The following is a 20119-nucleotide window of genomic DNA, read 5'->3' as shown; positions in this document are numbered from 1 at the left end:
CACAGCAAACACTGGAAAAAGAAACTCCAAGTTCTTGAAGTTTCTACTCCTGCAGTTGCACAGAGCCAGATAATCTGTATCTGAACATCACAACACAGTGAATAAAATTTGTAATAGTAGAGACAAGAGTAGATAAGAACAAGTAGTACTGTGCCAGGTCATGGCACATGGACACCACATACAAGCTCACTTACAGGTACTCCTGTCTAGCTACTGCCAGTGCAATTACCTTAGGAGCTTGGCATACAAATTGCTGAAAAAGCTGCTTGCAGACTGTAATCAAATATATGATTTCTCTAAATTAAACATTATGGAATAGCATTTCATAACAAAAGCATCTCTCTCAAAATTCTCAAAGGAATTATTACAGTCCTTGTTTATAGTTCCACATATGAAAAATTTTACGAACATTTATTTTATTCTTGGATTAACTAAGGCACAGAAAACCAGTTAATATTAAATCAAAGTAAGTAAATGGAAGTCTCCTAAGTGACTTCTTGATGACCTAAGGGCTGTAACAAGCCATTAGTCCTCATCCCCCTCCCCACAGTAAATGATTCCTGAAAGGGTAAAAAGTTAACTTCAGGCTGCCACATCCCTGAGAAGGATAAAATCCTTTATGTAACCTCTTCAATTTGCCTTACAGTAACAAAACTGCAATGCGCATCACAGAAGCCTTTAAAGAGCAGGAATCCACAGAAGGTCAAGACCTAAATGACTTATTTCTCTTCAGCCTGCAGGTAAGTGAGAGCAAGTTTTCTCCACATAGGCTTAACGGTGAGCCATTTAACATTTATCCTTTATATCAAAGTCAATAATCATTTATAGATGGGACACAAGGATGAAAGCAAAAATCTCTTGCATCTCCAGAAAAGATATTCATCTTCAAAAGTTTTCTTTTTAAAAACAATCGTCATGAAAATTTAAAGTCATGGAGGAAAAAACCCCACAAAATTGTAAGAAATTTATGTATTTCTATTTCTATCCAAGTTAAAATAATTAACTTTTTCTTATCCAGATGGAATTAAAAAGAAATGCACAAACAAGCAGCATAAAATTTGTTGTTCTTCCTATACCCTCCAGTGACCACTGTTAGCCCACTTTCTCCATGAAAGTACTTCTAAATTATCAACATTGTTTTTCTTCCTAAATGACACTTGTTACTCATCTTCCTGGGAGCAATTAATTTTTTCTCACTTTCTTTGTTTTTAAACCAGCTATCGATTTTATTTAAGGAAGGACTAAAGTCCTTATTTGATAACTACCAGCCTCACATACTTTGAGCAAACAGATGTTATAGTTTCAATTTGTCATTTTCGTCACCAAAATAACCAAGCAGCAAATACAACTCATGTAGTTGGATTTGAGGACTAAACATCATGCAAAGAGAGAAGTAACATTAATAATTCAGTAAAGCGTTACCCACAACACTATACTAGTAGAAGCTTGTCATTAAAATACACCCTAAAGGAGTGACAGTGGGGTAGATGTATAAACAAATACCTTAAATTTTTACAGGCCATACTCTCATTATGTGACACTGAGTTGTGCTACAGGTGCTGTCTCCAGTAGTCTACCTGAATGACATGGTAACATTGCCATCAGCTGCTAAATTGCTCAGAAATAAAAATAACTTGTCCAGGTTGACCTTTTCAGCTCCTGAAGTTAGTCATACCCAAAAAACAGACTGATGCAGATTAACTCTCACTATACAACTTTAAATTCCATATTTTGTACCAATTTAGAAGTCTAAATGATCATATTTTCCTAGTAAGCGCTTCTACTGTCTATGCCTGTCAATAAAGCATATATTACGATCACATTACCAATTCTAGAAGAGGTGTTTCAAACTGCCTGAGGCTTCTATATGTTGTGTAATGAAAATTAACCACAACCCCATTCCAGCCTTCCTTTTAAAAAGTACTATAGCTACTACTCTTTAGTCTGTCTTAAACAATATGCAACTCAGTTTTCTAAGGGAGAAAAATATAATCTTGTAGTTCTTGAATGCCATACTCTTATTGTAAATGAGTTATTGCTCTCATATTTTGTCAGTCCTCAAGCTGTACAACTGACTCAGAGCCTAAACGAGCATTGAAAGCCCTGAAGAAGTTGTACAAAGAGCTCCCTTCCCCTTGTCTTCATGCCTTAAAAACAATACCAACACAAACTAGATTCCTGTGTAAGTTGCTGTGTTCTTCCCCAAGTTGCCTACTCAATACACTGCAGAAGGTTAACATCACACCTGAAGTGCCTACTATAGAGTTGGAGCAAAAAGCATAAAGATCCCAAACACTTAATTTCTAAAGAAGAAATTAAAAATTCTATCCTTGTTCGCTTTTGAGATATCCTGCATAGAAAGAAGTTCTGAAATTAAAAAGGACATTATTTTGTAAACTACTGAAATTCAATATTGCAATCTTAGCAGTTAGCGGCCTAAGAAAATGACAGCAATTAAATGCCTAAAGATGTTAGCTGAGAAACACAGCTGGCTACAAATAAAAAAATGAAATGAAAGATGATCCAACTTAATACAGAGGAATTTGGAGATTAGGGCAAAAAGCTAAAGCTGCATTAAAATTCACTCCACCAACAAGCTTCTAAGAAAGTGACCTCCAAGGATTCTGACATTTCTCTTGGCATTCATCAGGAGGTGAGCAAGTTACAAAATGGAAAATGAAGTAAAGTAGCCTTTAGGGTATCTCCCTAAAAGAAGGAGAAAAAAAAAAAAAAGAAAAAAAAAGGAAGAACTTGGTCTCTTCACATGGAAGGGAAAATGAAGACAAGATTCAAGGCATATGAACAGCACAAATTGTTCAGGTGAAGGACAGACCTTCAACAAAAAGAAATACTCAACTGCTGTTACTTATGTCACTGAAACTCTAAACTGAGAAACAGAGAAACCAGATCTGCTGAACATATCTGAATTGGAGGCAACAGATCCCACAGGGCAGCTTGTAAAGCCCTGGGTTTTGTAAAACATTCTTCATCTGGTCAGAGACCTGCCTTTTTATTCATGATGCCTCAGGTCCAGATAAGTCACTCAAGTGGGCAGCAGGGACAGATTGAGACATCAACCACTCTATTTAGGGAGATGCAGTGTTTCCAATACAGTAAAAACAGGTTGCATCTCAGGTAGTATATATGCTACTTATTAAATAATAAAAAAAAGCAAGCGTTATGAACTAATTGCTCATGGTATTGTCCTGATTAAAAAAAAACAAAAAACAAAAAACAACAAAAAAAAAACTACTGAGAAATTCTTGGCTATCACAGGGAATGATCTTTTCAACTTCACAGCATCATTCAACACCTTTCTGAAAGAGTAAAATACTTCAAATCTAAGTAGATCTGTCCTAGTGTGCCTTCTTTTAGTAGGAAATTCTCCCTCTTATCTTTTCTTCCCTGTATTAGATAACAGAAAAGCAGTAGGAATTCATAATCCTACATTAAAATTTTAGAACCATTTCAATAACTAGTTTTGCATTAAAAAAATAAAAGGAACCTTCAATAGGGTCACTGACATTTAATAAATTATGAAGTGGTTCTTTCAGAGCATCCCAATCTGGTTATCCAGCCTCATTAAGATTTTTCTATCTAGAATACAAACCCTTTGATAATATCTACTTTGCCTTGTTTTCCATCTGACAGCTGTCACAGCGGAATGAAAAGAATATTTTGAATTTTTACTGGAGAGGATTTTCTTCGTGGTTTTGTTAACATTACAAGATAAGTTGGATAAATCCTTTGTTCACTAGATTCTTTAAGAGATACCCTCACAAACATAGTCACACTGAGCATGCCATGAATGAGTTAACATAATTACTCCAGTGTTTCTGCAGATCTTAGCACTGTAGGCTGTATACTGTCCATCATAAGCAGAAAACCAGAACAGCTCAGTGCACCAGGTGCCAGAAGACAGTAGTAAGCCACTCAGCGCATCTTATTTAGAGTCTGACATTGTCATTATCCTTATATGTAAATAAAACAAACTTTTAGAATATAAATAATAGCTGAGTTAACATTGCACAGCAAAAAATGTTAAAACATACTCTCTACAAAGACATCGACAGCCATCAAATCAGACTTGCTCTAAAATACTGTTCAATCACCAAGATTGAACAGCAGGCCCAGAGATCTGTATAACAAAGTTGAGAAAATCAGTGCAGAGATACTAATTTTCTAGAGACAGAGCCATTAGGAATCAATTACATCTTCAGCAGAAGTCTTGACTTCAGATGTTTGTAACTATTTCATAAATTCAGTCAGTATCAAAGGATTTGTCTTTGTACACATACATAAAGGCAACACATATTTTCATGAATACCAGACTTGCACTTCTTGATAAAGTGCAGCTGTCCTATCTGAAAACTTTAAATCCAGATTAGATCACAGGAGAACTGCAAGAACACATCTATACAGTTATTGTGTAGCTGGTGTGATAAATAGTTGAATGATATCATCACTCCTTGGAAAAATGGAGAGTAACACTGTGTCAACTTGGGAAGCAACAGGGAAGAAAATAAAGACAACTGTGGATGGTGGCTTGCTTCCAGTACACAGGTTTCAACAGTAGAAAGGGATTATTTTAGAATGCATTTTCCTGTGAATGCTGCATAAATAAGAAATAATGACATACAGTAATACTGATTTATCACAGAAACGGTACACACTGCATGAAATGGGAAATTGAGCTCCTTCAAATAATTTCAAAGAAAGAATTAGTGAGTAGAATGTTGCCAGAGCAATTATTTTAAAAAGCTGTACTTTGACAGCAAGAGTGACAAAGCTGTTCAGCACTGGCCTATCCTTGGTTTCTAAAATTATCAGTTCAGATGAAATAAATCTAACTGACCACTTCTTAACTTCACAGAATGTGTTTCTTACAATAGAGATTTGAAGAAAACTGAAAACATCAGGAAGTTCTGCCTCCCTCTGTATTAGTCACCTAACTTGCTTCAGCAGAGAGGAGACATAAGCAACATTACAGAAGAAAACTTACCCCATAAAGTCTAGCTAGACATCTCTCTTCAGTTATTCAAAACCATAAGCTCCCTCTACTGGTACAGTGGAATTACTAGACATTGATGATGGTCCTAGATTATGCTGCATTAGCCCTAGCACATGCAGCTATTCCTTCTGCATTCTCACAGATGCCATTGACTTTCCTCTTGCATAGTATGCATTTAATCTTAGTAATAAAAAAAGTAGGAGGTACAAGGTCTTACATGTTAAGACTACTTCTTAAAAAGACCCATACAGCTTGGTGGCACCATACATGATGGTGGCAGTGTGTTCCTTCAGTTGTCTTCTTGCTGTTGTTTGCGGATGGTCATTCCACTTTTAATGAAATATTTGTGATTCTCTGCAATGTTTTCTCAAAAGCCAGTTTAAGATTTTATAAATAAAAAATACTTGCCAAAGTAAGACAGATGTTGGTTATTAACAGCACTATTGAAGAACAGAATCTTACCTAAATGCACCATAGTAGAAGCAGCTGATAAAGTGCAGCAGATGCAATTAAATCAAGTCAGTGAAGTTGGTGAAACATTAGGTAAGCCCAAAGAAGTACCAGTTAAAGTAATCCAAACAAACCCAGGCAGTATCTTAATACACATAAGAGTTCATTGCACAATAATCAAACTTTTTATCTCAACTTCACCACTACAACCAATTCACTCAAAGAGAAAAAAAATATTTTTGTAACTTCTTGTACTTTTTACTAAATCCCTGCATTTTTTACATATAACAATGGTAGTCTCGTCATTTCTTTTTAGGCTCCCATTTTCAAAAGCATTTATAACCAACACCATAAATTAAGAATTGCAAAGACTATTGGACATTTCACCCTCAAAATTTAAGCATGTGGAGGAGTGTTCGGTAACATGAAGGATCATAGAAAAGGGAAATTTATTCATCTATAGGATGCCATGCTCATTTTATCTGTTCAGAAGACAGAAATAAATGTTCGAAGTTCAGAAAGAAGTAGTGAAAATAATCAAGAACAGCCATTCTGAATGTAACTATTGAAATTCAATTTCAAAACACTAACAATATCAACAAGACAAAATCCAGGCAGTAGCTCAGACCACAGCCTCTAGGAAGTGTGTACAACACATTTTCTGCAATCTGAAATATGCCAAAAGTTTTGCAACAAAATTATTTGAAATTATTCTAGACTGATATCTCTAAATGATTTATCTACTGCAGCTTCCTGATTTGTTCCTTGGTTGTCTGAGTTTCACTTAACATGTAACGTAAAGCAAGATGCCTCAAGTATTGGTAAGAGGTAAGTCAGTTTTTCACTTCTGTTACCAGAATATATCAAAGCCCAAAACATAAGAATAATATTACCAACATCTGAAGGCTGGAGAGCAACCAGAAATTCTCACAGGATTTTTCAAAGAAGGAGAAAAGGATTCAGAAGACTTCAAGAATGAAGTTAAGAACATATCTTTATGCATTACACTGTAACTGTTTCATAATCACACACCTGGACAAGAAGATTCTACATTTCAAATTGCTGCACTGCAGTAAATCAGAAGTTTAATAATCTTGAAAATTCTCGCAAACTGATGCTGTGGGTAAATTATGATTATTTAACTTTAACTTTTGCTGGAAAATTCATTTAAATTAAAGAAAAGTTGAGCCAAAACTATTTAGACAAAAGAGCTCACAGATTTTTAAACTTGAAACTGCTTCTTTCAAAGAGAATTTTAAAAACTTTGTTATAGAGGCACTTGACAAAACATTTGTACAACATGATTCCTTAGAAAATTATTTATCTCACAAAGGTTGAAATGGAATGTAAATAAATAAATAAATAAATAAATCAGGAAAAGTTACACCATCATTCAGGAGTTAAGGATTAGTCTCAAACTTCTTATAATATAGCATGCACCAACCTTTTCCCTTTCAGAGCAGAAACAAAACAGTAAACTATCTATGTTATAACGTAGCAATATCATAAGATATTTATAGAACATAACACACTAATATGCAAGTCCATTCTCAGCAGTATGGCCAGACTGGCCTTCAGGGAGCATAAAGAAGTGTAATTAAACAGCTCAGCTGGGGATACTGAAAGATTAGTGGTAAACCTCTAACCTACAAACTAGGATGGAGTACAGCAATGCCACATGCTCAACCCTGAAGGAAAAAGCTGATTATCTCCATTTAAATTATTTGAACTGATTTTTAACTCTAACATTACTGCAGTGATCAAATTTAGCTCCAGTGCTACTATAGTACCTACACTGCACCATCACTAAAAGTCTCTGTGTGGTATTTGCACACTGATACAGTGACTGCTAAACAGCCCCATGCCAGGAGGGAAGGGGAAAGTAACTATTGATAAGGCACCAGGATGGTGAGTAAAACCTGGAGATAATAAAAAATGTTTGTCTGTTTTGAGGAATGTATTAGTCCAGTAATTCACTGAGGTTTAGAAAACAGCCTTAATGAACTCTCATTTAGTCACCATCTCAAACTGCTGAATTCTCTCTTACACCCACACTGCAGGGACGCAAGATGATAATTTATGAAGATAACATCTTCCCCAAAATCTAGCATTTGGAAAAGCCACCTTCTAGATGCCCTTGAATCACAAAAAACAAATGCATACAAACATTTGTACTTCTTTAACTTGTTTCTACTGCTCTCAAAGACTCAAAAAGAAATAACTATATATAAAGTAACTTAAAAAAATAACCTCTTGAATGTCTTACATTCAGAACTCAGCCAACATAAGTTCAGGCCATGTTTTTAAAAAAGGAACATAAAGTCTTCACACTCAATTTTAAAAGTTAATAATTCAGACCTTTTACTCATTTATACCAACTGGCACAAAGAGAAGCCAAAGCAGCCATAAGCCACAGGAAAGCTTAATAAAGCTTTATAGCACAAAGGAGGGACACACAGTTCCATAGTAACAGGAAAATTATGGCAGTTGCCCCCCCCAAGAGATAGTTGGCCCCTAGTAGCAGTAAAACTGTTGCTGATAATTTCTTCCCAATAAGAAGCAAATATAATCAGGAATAACAATAAAACAGTAGGAACAAAGACATATAAGAAAAACTTGCCTTACGCCACTGGTAACAAAGTCTCCAACTATAAAACATTCACTGTCAAGAACGGGTCTTCAGCTAGAAAAACCTCTCCAGGAGGAAGCAAGCAATTAAATGATCCCAGGTAAGTCCAGTCTCCTGGGAAGCATAGGTGAACTGCTTACACCTGTGCTTTCTGGGCCAGCCATGCGCCTCACAAGGTGCTCAATCATCAGTTCATGCTGTGATGTAATAGTTCCCTTACAAAGACCTGCACTAGTCAAAAATAAAAAAAAATTGATTAGTGAAAGATGGAGGGCCATATTCATTGACATATCTGGAGTTAAATATTCCACCATGAAGTTGAAGTAATTAAATGTACTATCAAAATTAAGTAAATGTACTATCATTTTAATTAGCCCTTTGCACTCAGATTGCAGAAATTTTGCATAAATGTAGAGAAAGACATTACGCAGTGGGTGTAGCAGAAACTAAGTCAAAGCTTAAAACAGTGATTGAGCACCTGGTGGGAAGGTAGGGGAACTCAGCTGCATGCAATGTACCTGACTGACTGGAAGGGGTGGAACCAGGATCCACCCCTTCCCAGACCCCATTAAAGGTTTGGTGGGGGGAAAAGCAAGGTTGGTTTGCTGGAGATTTGTGCTTACCTGTGGCCTTCTAATGGTAAGCAGATTTTTATTTTTTTTTTTTCCCCTTGCCCTTGTTTGTTTATCTGTGGTTTCTGTTTTTGGTTTTTTCCTTATTTGTTGCAGCTTAGAACTTTGCTACCCTGCTATTATTGCCATGCTTTTTGTTGCATTATAGTGGGTGAAGAATAAATTATGTGGTTTAAAGGCCTCATTTCTTTTTGTTAAGTCAAAAGACTATATTCAGGGAAATACGTAAATCATAAAGCAGCACGTAGTGGTAAATGGGAGGTAAGACATGGACTTCAGAGTGTAGTGAACTTAAAGCCAGTAAACAGTCAGTGTATCTTTGCTGCTCTTCTCAAGAAAATCTGAAGTGTCATCTATCAAAACTTCAAGGTTATATTTCAAATGTATTACTCTATATGACTCAATATTAAATGGGCATAACATGTGTTGCATAGAAAAGAGGAGGACTGTCTTTTGTATTGAATCAAATACTAACTAAAGCTGATCATCTCAAGATGTGTATGCAACCAGATATAATCTATGTTTTCAGGCTTTAGTTCTTAGGAACTGCCCACAGCAACCTCACACTATTGGTAGTGATTAAAAATCAAGGATTGAATTCTGAGTTTTATGATCATAATGAAATACAGATCATTTCTTTATATGTAACTATTCTTTGTTGTCTGCAGTGATTTCTGCAGGTTGTAAAAGCAAAGTGAGAAATACAACAAGAGAATGTAATATGCTATATAGCAATTCTCCTTCGTATTTAGCTCTAATGTCTTGTATTAAGATGTAGGTTAAGTAAACATACAACCACTTTGCTCAGGCAGTGGGGATAAAAGTTCAAATGATAATTACCTCTCAGTAGGGATGAAATGCAAAATGAATAAGAAATTTCATTTAATGAGGTTATCCTGTGTGCAGTTTTCCTACAGAGTTATCTGTCAGAAATGAAAATGTTTTATTTAGGGGGTATTTATCTTTTTACACAAAAAATAAATTTAAAAAAAAAAAAAAATCAAGAAAGCATCACAACTCAAAAAACTGAAAACCAGAACTGAATCCATCTTTCTCAATCCTTACTACTTTAGGTAGTGTTATTATTCTTTTGCATGCCACATCCTCGCTGTTTTCGATGCTTCAGTAGCCAGAATACTGTGATTTATCTATTTTATGGTCAGACTTTAATCTGTGGACTTCTTGATGCACTTAGCTTACAAGGGTTCATCTCCCATGAACACTTAAGCTACTCAGTTGCAAACACCGTGTGACAGTTGTACATCTTTCTGTTTGGTTGGTTCTTAGTTGTCCTATCGCAGAACATCAATAAATATTTAGAAATAATTATATCTGTTTAAGTATATATTTCTCTTGAAAATGAAAGAAGATAGATTTTCTTTATCTATCTTCTATTATATCTCTATAATTCTTTAAGGAATTATGATCCGTGCAACTGCTGTGCTAGGCATACCAAACCAACTTTTGTTATGTATCTTCTGGGAGTATAAGAACAGCATTTAGTATATTATGTCATGTACTGAAAAAGAACCCTATTTGGTAAAAGCTGATTAATATGAATGCCTCCTGCACCAGTGAATTTTCCATATGAAACTTTGATACTTAACAAAAGCCACAGAAAATGCAAACCATGTTTTTCACTCTGGGTAACTTCAACTTCGGTAGGATTTCATTTCAGTGAGGAATGTGTTAAAAACTAAACAATGGCCTGGGCATTTATCCCACAGTGTAGTTTCTTTCATAACAACCATATAATAGAAGCTTCTGGATGGGGTTCTCATTTGTTGTTCCTGCTTCATAGAAGCTGCATAGCTCAGTTCCTTTCCATATACTAATCTGGATTTCTCTACTCAGCCAATGGGAAACTACAAGGTAAAATCTTAGGAATCATGCAAGTAAGGGCTGTAGCATGTGGTGGTGCAGTAGTGGGAGCAGAATTGTCTTTCATTGTGGTTTCTTTATTAAAAGACTATTAGTTTTCTTATGTAAGTTCTGATGCTTCGTAGTAACATGGCAAGTAGCATCAAGCACAGTGCTGGACTGTGCTTTTTTTTCCTGCCTAAAGGAAGGGCACATGCAAAAAGGATGTGTTATGTCGCACTTGTGCCAGATATGTCTTACACTTAGAAATCTAGCTTACAGCTAAAAGTGTTTGACTTTAGCCCAACATTTGACCATCCTTTTAAAAAGGTATAATTTATCCAGGCAGTCTCAGGGAAGTTGTTACTTATATACAAAGCTACATATGTATGTGTAGATACATCAGTGTGTGTATATGAAAACATTAAAATACAAAAGAAGTTCTCCTTTTGCACATAATCTCTGGTCTCTAGCATGAGCCTCTTCAAGTCAAAATACCCTTGAGACCTGGGAGATTCAAACATGGCTTCATACATATTGAAATGTACCTCACCCTTGCAGGTCCAGTTTGAGTCCAGATACAAAGTTGAGAGAGGAAAATGACAATTCTGTTAGAGTTTAAAGTGGCAGAAGACTAGTAGCTTAAATTCAGATCTGAAAGTGGTTCAAATAGTGTACCCCAAAGGTCAGGGAGTGTTTAAAGGCTCAGTATATAAAAACCATGCAGCATGAGACTGCAAAACAATAGCTGAGCTGTTAGAATGGTTCCTTCTTAATGTCTACAAATTTGTTTGTGTGGCCTGGCCTGTGTAATTACACTGATTACTTCTTTGTGCCTGAGATATCTAAAAAGAATCATTGGAAAAATATTTAAATCCAACCTGTGACTTAACCTCTGTGACTGAAAACCATGACAAGTAGCAAAGTAATGCTTGCTTCTGATGAGGACTTAAACTCAGAGCTGAGTGTTCCATTCTTCATTTACAAACTACAGATCCAATGGTTAACAGAAACATGGACCTGCAGTAGCACTGCATGTAAGAAATACAACTTCCAGGTACTGTAAGAAAAGATTCCCAGTGATAACTGTTCAATTTTTTTAAGCATTCTTAAAGCAGAGATCCCCATGGAATTCTGCAGGAATTGCACTTTTCTTAATATGTATTTCTTTAGAAACATTAAAATAATATGAAAGGTGTATGCACTTGTAACCAGGCAAGGTACCATGTGCGTATTCAACCCACACCAAACAAAATTTTAGATCAATGCTTAAATCTGTATATGCAACATTGAGTAATTTCACAGTTAATGCAACAAACTGTGCTCTTAGTCTTCTTTTTAGTTTTCCTTGTTCAAAGTGAAGTCATCAATCACAAGAGTAGCATATTTCATAGAATTACTTGATCTTTCCCATTAAAAACACAATTAAAACATGTCACTTCTCTACACACGTTGCACATGTATGCACAGGTGTGATCTAGTGATACAAACACTGCTCTCTGACTTTGAAATTGCAAAGGTTCATTAGAAAGGACTAGAGAGCGCCCTGGAATATTTTAGATCTTAGGGGGTCATTTGTTGTTGCAATAACTTTCATTTTTCCATCTGAAGTGTAGAGTCTAAACACTGTAATAGAGCAATATTGAGGTATTTATTTTACCTCTTTTTTTTTTTTTTTTCCTTTAGCTGAAACGTTAGCAAGGGAATGCTTTCCAACTTGGCAGGCAGCCAGTCATCCCTCAGTAAATAATGTGAACCCTGTCCTGCAGTGTGTAGCTGTACATCTTTTCACAGAATGTTCAGTCCCCTGCTAGAGTCCAAGCAATCTTTGCTTACCAAGTGTGTCTACAGAAACTTCTATAGCAAGCAACTTGGCAGAAACTTCTGAGCTACATGAAGTTCTTTCTTCCTGTCTCTTTTTCCCCACTGAAATGACTTCTTTCACTGCTTCTCCATAAGGTGCTTTCCCTCAACTTAATAGACACAGAAAAATATCTTCTGAAGCCTTGCTATATAGCTAAGAAATCCTTAGACAGTCTTTCACTCAAATCCTGGAAAATTCTGCTCTGTTAGCAGTACCAGATATACTACTCTATCAAAACAGGTATGTGATATTTACAATTGCTCAGATAGCACCATTGGCAGGTCTCCACTGTAACTTACACTTACTTGTAGATTGTGAGTATTTTATGCATTTCAAACAACAACAACTACAACAAAAACTGGTTTAGTTGCCACTTGTAGCTAATGTTGTAATTAGGCCTTAAAAGAAGGAACTTTTAGATAAATATAATTGAGATTATTCAAGCTATTAGCTAACAAAGGAAGGATTAGTGTCTTTAGGCAGGAGCTGTAGGAAGTAACAAAGAGTAAGGGTAGGTATTTTTAACTGAGATGAAGAATGCAACCAGACAGGTGTATTTTGATACACTAGACTGAAAAGGGAAAATCAATCCACATTATAAAGAGGATGTGAATAAAATAAATTTCATAATATGAATTGTGAAACCAATACAATAAGTATCAGTTTTGCCCACTGTCTGAGCATGTATGGGTATTGAATAAGCAACATGAGGGCTGTGATCATGGTGTCAGCTCAGTAACCTGCCTTTGTAACACACCAAAGAAAAAGCCTAACCTGTGGGAAGAGGTAATGAAGTTTTAAGCATAAAAATCATACATCAAACATCTGTGTGTCACTTGGCATATTGAAAAAGGTAAAGATTTACAGCCAGTGTTAAATGTGTTCCTTATAGCTACCCAAACTGTGTGTCTTCAAGAGATATCACTACAGTACTTTCCTCTGTATGTGCTCCTTCATTCAATCCAAAACAGTTCAGGCTTTAAAAGTCACAGTGAAGCTCAACTGTTTAGTAGGATTGCATGCTTTCCCAGAACTGAACAGTGAACAGACTAATTAATGTTTTCAGTGCCTTCAGAAATGGAAAAGCACTCTAGAAGCTACAGATCATTATTACTGAGCATTTCCCTATTAATACTGGAGTTACAATCTATTTCCCTTAATGCCTTATGAGTAAGAGGATGAGAACATGAGATTGCAGATACCGGTTACTGCAATTAACAAAGGATATTTGAAAAATCACAATTTTGATAGCTTCCTTTACACAGAAAGACTCATCTTGAGCTTAGTCTATTGTCTCCTGTTCTGAAATTTAAACAGCTATGTATTTGTAGTACCTTTTGTTGCTACTGTTTTCTTTTGTTCCTTTCTTATAGCAGATGGAATTATCTTCTGCTAGCAATTGACATAGTCCTGTAGGGTAGGAACGTAACATTTCACTTACCATCCACTGGCATTTGCAGTGCTTAAGGATGTCCACCAATGTTTCTTTCTCAGCAGCGTCAGCTCCTAAATGACACTCTGACTTGTTTCAGTTTTGGAAATGCATTTGTTTGTTTAGGTAAAGTTGCAATAGTATTTAATCTAGGCTAGGTCTTGCCACAGCAAGGTTTATAACAGCACATTTATTTTCCTACCTGCTCCTGAGTCATTACTAAGATATAACCACAATAATAATAGAAAATAGCTTTCAACAGTTTACAAAAAGTGGCAACATTGCCACTAATCTGTTTCATCTTGATAACAAAAAAGCCTTTTCCTGACTCCAGTCTATGGTACAGTTCTAGTTAGTTTACTCAGTCATTAGGTTTTTTTTTTTCCAGCTGGTAACATACATCACATGGAAAAAATTAAAACTTAAGCTTTGCAGTCACAGAGTTTCACTCTTGTATTTCTGACTGTGTCACTCCAGAGAACAGCCTGCTGCAAGATCCTGAACAGAAACAGTGGCCTGAGTTCACATTATTTGGGTCTTAGGGTTTGTTTTTGAGTTCCCGCAAGTATTTAATTACTAATGCTATTATTGTAACTTGATATATCTTTATTTGGAAAAAGGCAGATGGCAAGACCATTCAAAAGTGTTGGAATGATTAAGGCTAATGGATCTTCTAAGACATTAGGGATTTTAAAAATGTGATTATTGTACCTAATGGTTATCAATATTTTTAACTCTACAGGAAGCATCATCCTAATAGGTCGCATTTCTCTCCTCTTTGCATAAACAATGTGGGGCGCAAGCTAAAGAGTAATTATATGTAATGAGCACATGGCCTTTTATTGGGAGAGACCTGAAAGCACTCTCTAAAATCAAAATTTTTGGTAAAAGCATGTAGTGTGTGGATGGTGAGATGTTTTCTGAGCTTAAGGTACTGATGAGTATGGAAACCACACCCAGTAGTTTTGTGACAGGTTTAGTTGTGGGTATCAGACCTTAGTTTCTTTGAACTCCCATAAGTGGGTACAGAGATTTTTTTTTTTTTTTTTTTCCCATGAAGAATACACAACTTATTAGAAGATACACTGCTCCTTACCATGAGATCCAGGGGAAACCAGATAGTTGATGGCATGTTGCTGGTCTGTTTGAATCTTGTCTTAATCACATCTGTTATATAGATACTGTATGCACAAATGATTTTTTCATATTTCTAATTGATCAAAATATGTAATAAAAACTCTGGTAATAGTTTTGTTTGTTTAAAAAAAAACAAAAAACAAAAAAACTGAGTAAATGCCTTTGCAACTGGCCACTAAGATGGCATTTGCCTGTAAGAGGAAAGACCTCCTAGGGAAGCATTACTTGGAGACATAAAGCATAATTTCAATACTTAAAATGTGTTTTGTTTATTATATCAGCAGGTCGCACTTACCTGTGTATGCTCTTGGGTTCTGTCCAGACTTCTTGTACAACTGAACAAATATTTGTATTTTCACTGTTTCGGGGGCAGTTGTTCGTCTCCAGATTGTTCCAGTCCTGGCCTTTCTTTCTCTGATGTCTATGTATGACAGCATGCAAAGTAGTTGTGTGAAGTGCATCTCCTTACATGTATCTTTGGTACCTAGGAAAATTGGTTTTAAATGGTAAATTGTTATGTAGCAACTAGATAACAGGAAAAGAGAAATCTTAGAATAGTGGGACAAAACCTCATAGTAATGCCAAAAAACAGTATCTTAATGACGATGAGGTGTAATTATAACACATATGGGGATAACAGCATTGAGAATAGTCTTACAAGATTAATGGAAGACTCACTACCTAATTCATCACCCTGATAATTCTAACTATATATAAACTGTTCTTAAAAATATCTTGTAATGATGAATTCTCCTTTCAGACTTGCAGGCATTCCACATGCATTCATGAGGGTAAAATTTCATCCGTCTGGAGGTTCATGAGAAAAATCCAAAACATTTCAAGTAATTTTGAGAATTTCAAGTAATTTCTAACATTTCTGAGACTTTTTGTCATAACAAATCTCAACTGTATTGAGATAATCTAATGCAAAAATAAAGCCTTCCTTGCGGGTAAGAAACATATCCCATTTTTGATAACTGTCTATTTGGAATAATGTGCCATTTACTGTGAGCCATTTTGTAACAGCATGGAGTAGAATAAGAAATCACACATCTTTTATTATAAAAGGAAAGGATTTATGATGAATTCAGCTGCAAGACTGTCCAGATCTGGATAACATACATGTTAATGAGAATTGATTACCTTAAGATTTGCATAATAATGTCTCGAGATGGCAAAGAAAATGCAAGAAAGTAACACAGGAATACACAGAGCTACAAAACGTATTTCATCTATACTCTAGTTTCACTCTTAACTCTCTGCTTGGAAACTGCTCTAGTGAGAAATAGCAATGTGACAGTTTAAAAAAAAAAAAAAGACTAAATTTCATTTAGAACTTGATTTAACATGTGCATTGCATATATTCATCCCACAGCAGGCAGCTCAAGACTGTTTTCTTAGCTTGAAGTTGGTGAAAGTTGAAAAGAATTTGCATTATTTTCTTGACACATAGTCATAAAAATATTAGCCTGGGATCTGTATGGAATAAAATTAGCTTCTCACTCCTGGATTTTCAGTGAGGAATCTACTGAAAATGTGTGGAAGGGGTTAGAAAGCGTGATCAGAGAGGTCTCTAGCGAGGAAATGATTAAATCTCTTCCTACACGTTTGTTTTCCTCCACACTGTCAGCGTGTATCATATCCATAAGGAGATATGCAAAAGTGAGAAGTGAAACAGGAACTGTGGGTTTGCTTTGGTTGAAGACTGTGTCTGCTGCAAACATCTGGGCTACCATCGTGTGCAGTGAAGCTCTGTGTGCCCATAGGTTGACCACGTTTATGGAAAAATCTTCAAATTAGGAACGTGAAAGGCTAAAGCTCAAAACTATTAAACAGTGAATGTGACTCTTGAGTCTCCTGGAGCAGCTTCACCACAGGAGATGTCTAAGAAGTCTCGTCACGCACGGGTAGAGCCGAGGCTGCGCTATCAGGACGGGACGCGCTGCTCCTGCCACCCCTGTGGAGAGCCGTGCTTATTGCTAAGTGGGTCGTAAGGAAGTTATATCGGCTCAGGGTTTTATTCCCCTGTAACCCCAGGAGTGCGGGACCCCACACGAAACTCCTTTTGGTTGATCAGCCCCCCCGTCCCCTCTGAAATGTCCCAGTCCCATCTTGCATCCTTAAAGGGGATCCCAGTGGGGTCCCAGTCGAGATGTTCCCTCACCTCACGGCGAAAGCTCTCACGAGGGGCCGCCTTGAGGCGAACGGACGGCGGGAAGGGCGCAGAGGGGCCGGGGGGATGGGAGCGTGGGGGAAGGGAGACGTGCAACAGCCGCGGCCCCCGAAGGCTCCGGGAGACAGAAAAGCACCTTAACCCGCCATAGAGCTCTCCCCTCGCTCACCGCCTCCTCGGAGGGGAGCCTGGGCGGGAGGCCCCCACAAGGGAGGCGGCAGCGCTGGGAGGAGGCGCCTCGCAACAGATGGTTAAAGCCGGCTCCTCGCTGCGGCCCGCATTGGCCGGCGGCGGCGCGAGCCGGGAGGGAAGAAGGGCGGGAGGGAGCCGGGCTGGAGCGAGGCGAGCGGGGAGCGGCGAGCAGCGCCCCCAGCACGATCCGCCCGCTCCAAGCGCGGCCGCTGAGCACAGCGACTTCCCAGGGCGGAGCGCGCCTCGCTGCTCAGCGGCTCCGGGCCACCTGTGAGTTTTCCGCCTGGCGGGTGCTGTAAGTAACGCCGCCTCCGTGCACGGCCGGGCTGGGGCCGCCGGGCGGGTTCTGCTTGAGGGGAGCGGGGGCGAGAGGCCCTGAGGGCTCGGCTCTCTGAGGGCTCGGCTCCCTGAGGGCTCGGCTCCCCGGGCTGCCGCGAGCGCTCGGGGCGGGCGATCCGGAGCTGCCGGCTCCTCTGGCTTCATCTCCAGTTTAACCGGAACGGTATGGAAAGAGGAGAGGTGCGGGAATCGATCCTCCCCGGACTCTAGCGACGTTGTGGGAGGTTTTTATCACCTGTGAACCTCCTGTTCTGCCTCCTTTCCCTTTCCGTTCGGTTCCGGCGGTGCGGAGGCACTTGTGGCGAATCATTGCGGCTGTCAGGTGGCCGAGGAGCTGCGGGGAGGCGGCCCAAGGTCACGGCGTGAGGCAGCGGCTGAGCGGGGGCAGAACGAGCTGCGCCTCAACTTCATCATCCCGGCCCTGCGCTGGAGGAGGCAGCGGGGCGGGCTGTGGTGCTGCAGGTGGGGAATTCATCTGCTCCTTTTTGTTCTCCTTTAAAGCATCGTGTCCGGATGCGAATCCACGTAGAGGTGCGGTGTCGGTGCCATCTCCCTCCGTTTTCCACCCTGTAAGTGTGTAAATGAGTACATACGTACTCTTGCTTCTCTGATTCTTGTGTTAAGTTCGGTAGATGAAAGCAGAACTTTTTGGTGAAAGTGTGATTTATTGCTTTTTTTTTTTCCAAGTTTGTGGTGGCAGCAAGTAATGTCTTTGCTATCAATAGCCAGCTGTCTGTATGTGCCATCAGACAAGAGTTGCTAGAAGCCCTCAGAGCAGTTCAGTCAGCTGCATCCCCAAACCAATCTGCAGTGCAAGGGCATTTGTACTCAGTGAGCATTGGAGTCTTGTGGGCCTGCTTTAAGAATTAGAGGAGAGTGAGACTAAAGGTTCTCTAAAGGACACAGCTGGAGTAATTATTCTGGTGTTTGCTATAAACAAAATGCTTCTTTCTTCCATCTCTCTTTATCTCCAAATGTAGTTCTAATGAGTTTAGATAAGATACTCAACTGTGTTTTGCTTCTGCTCATGTTTGGTGTTCCTCTAGAGTTTCTCGTTACGTAGAAATAAAACTGATGCTTGAAGGATGAATCTCTGGTAAAACGTATTAGTGCCTTCCTCGTGTAATTTGACTCTTTGTGTTTCACACCAGGTGCTGAAGTAATGAAACTTAAAAGGTTCAAATGTGCTTTTCAAAAGCTGAACCTCTCTGCCAGCTGCTTGTTGTGTTTTACCTTCACAGTTCGACTTGTTTGTTGTGGGTGGGGAAACAAAATATCAAAACATTAGTGTGAGTGTGACAGGTTTATTTGTCATCTGCATCAGACAGTTCAGGTCAGCTCTACACTCTTCAGCACAAATAATGGAATTTGAGGCAAAATTCCAGCGTGTTGGGGGTCTGGCTTTTTTATATTTATATGGAAGATTTTTATATTTTGCATGTGGGTTTTTTTTGGCTTTTGTTTCAGTCTTGATCAGGTCTGTAACTCTCACCTCATGACTTATTCTTCTGTTGTTTTTTTTTTCCTGGTCTTTGATATTTATAAAAAAACAAAGCAACAACAACAACAAACCAATCCATATTGTTGTGCTTGTGTTTCACCCCCTAAAACTTCTTTTGCTACAAGGTTTCTTGCAGGGATTTATTTTTGACTCGTAATGTTGAACTGAAAGCATTTACCCTTTCTGTATAAAACTGTTTCAGTAATCACATTTCTTTATCAGGTACTACATCATTTCTTTCAAATAGATAGGAAAGCACGTGTAGTTATTCTACATAACTAACTTGTATTGCTTCATTAAACAAAAAGATAAGTTGGAAGAGATGATGTTCTGGGATGGCCCTGGATGATGTTGTGTGTGGTTGTTATTTTTTAAGTCTGTGCATTGCCCTGCTGGCACTTTCTTCCAGGCGTGTGTGTTACAAAGGTCCTGGGTGAGAGAAATGTTGGGCGCTCATCTGCAAGACTGGAACTCAGAGTGGCTTGATGATACAAGTGCTTTAGTTGCAGCGTGTTTGCAGTATAACTGAATTAGTGTGACAGCTCTCTGTTGCAAATGAGGTAAATGCTGGTGGAATAAAGTAAATGTTTCTGTGGTATAATAGCAGGAATATTTTTTTAGAGTCCTGGAATAATATTCACTGTAAACAGCTTTTTTTTTCCCTTCCAAATAAACTATTGCAAAAAGAATTCCCAGGCTGGTAGTCAGAACCTACTCTCTTCTTTATTGTGTTATTAAAAGGAAACTGAAAAAAGATGCATCCAGTATCTGAAAGATCTCTACAACTTGGAAAGAGTGTGGATTTGTCTTTCATTTTCCATTCAAAATTAAATTTCAGATAATTAATTTAAATTCCAGACTTCTTGCTTAGTAGATGGCCCGATTAGATAATTGAACCT

At 38.0% G+C, this 20119-nt stretch overlaps 1 protein-coding gene and 2 long non-coding RNA genes across 15 annotated transcripts in view; 2 read left to right on the top strand and 1 right to left on the bottom strand.

Moving 5' to 3' along the window:
- Window positions 1-17309, bottom strand: part of LOC146757842 (uncharacterized) — a 249532-nt gene extending 232223 nt beyond the window's left edge. For all 3 annotated transcript variants that reach the window (XR_014935960.1, XR_014935961.1, XR_014935962.1), the window contains exons 1-2: window positions 17180-17309; window positions 15311-15499 (exon numbers count right to left, since the gene is read on the bottom strand). This is a non-coding gene — a long non-coding RNA (uncharacterized LOC146757842). The remainder of the gene's footprint in view (window positions 1-15310; window positions 15500-17179) is intronic.
- LOC146757843 (uncharacterized) lies at window positions 616-15875 on the top strand. Its single transcript, XR_014935963.1, has 4 exons — window positions 616-740; window positions 6211-6289; window positions 11577-11639; window positions 15776-15875. It is a non-coding gene; the product is annotated as an uncharacterized LOC146757843 (long non-coding RNA).
- SULF2 (sulfatase 2) overlaps window positions 17254-20119 on the top strand; it is a 125097-nt gene continuing 122231 nt past the window's right edge. For 4 of the 11 annotated variants that reach the window (XR_014935957.1, XM_015881541.3, XM_085520341.1 and 1 more), the window contains exons 1-2: window positions 17272-17675; window positions 18221-18288. The gene's annotated coding sequence lies outside the window, so the exon portion shown is untranslated. Of the gene's footprint in view, window positions 17900-17974; window positions 18182-18220; window positions 18289-20119 lie in introns of those variants that run through there. The other 7 variants (XM_085520339.1, XM_015881535.3, XM_015881534.3 and 4 more) reach the window with 6 other exon arrangements.

The sequence above is a fragment of the Coturnix japonica genome, chromosome 19 (assembly GCF_054131305.1).
Source record: "Coturnix japonica strain WE chromosome 19, WE-NBRP24, whole genome shotgun sequence".
Lineage (NCBI taxonomy): Eukaryota > Metazoa > Chordata > Aves > Galliformes > Phasianidae > Coturnix > Coturnix japonica.
The sequence above is the reverse complement of the archived record's forward strand: the minus strand, read 5'-3'. Positions and strand labels throughout refer to the sequence as shown.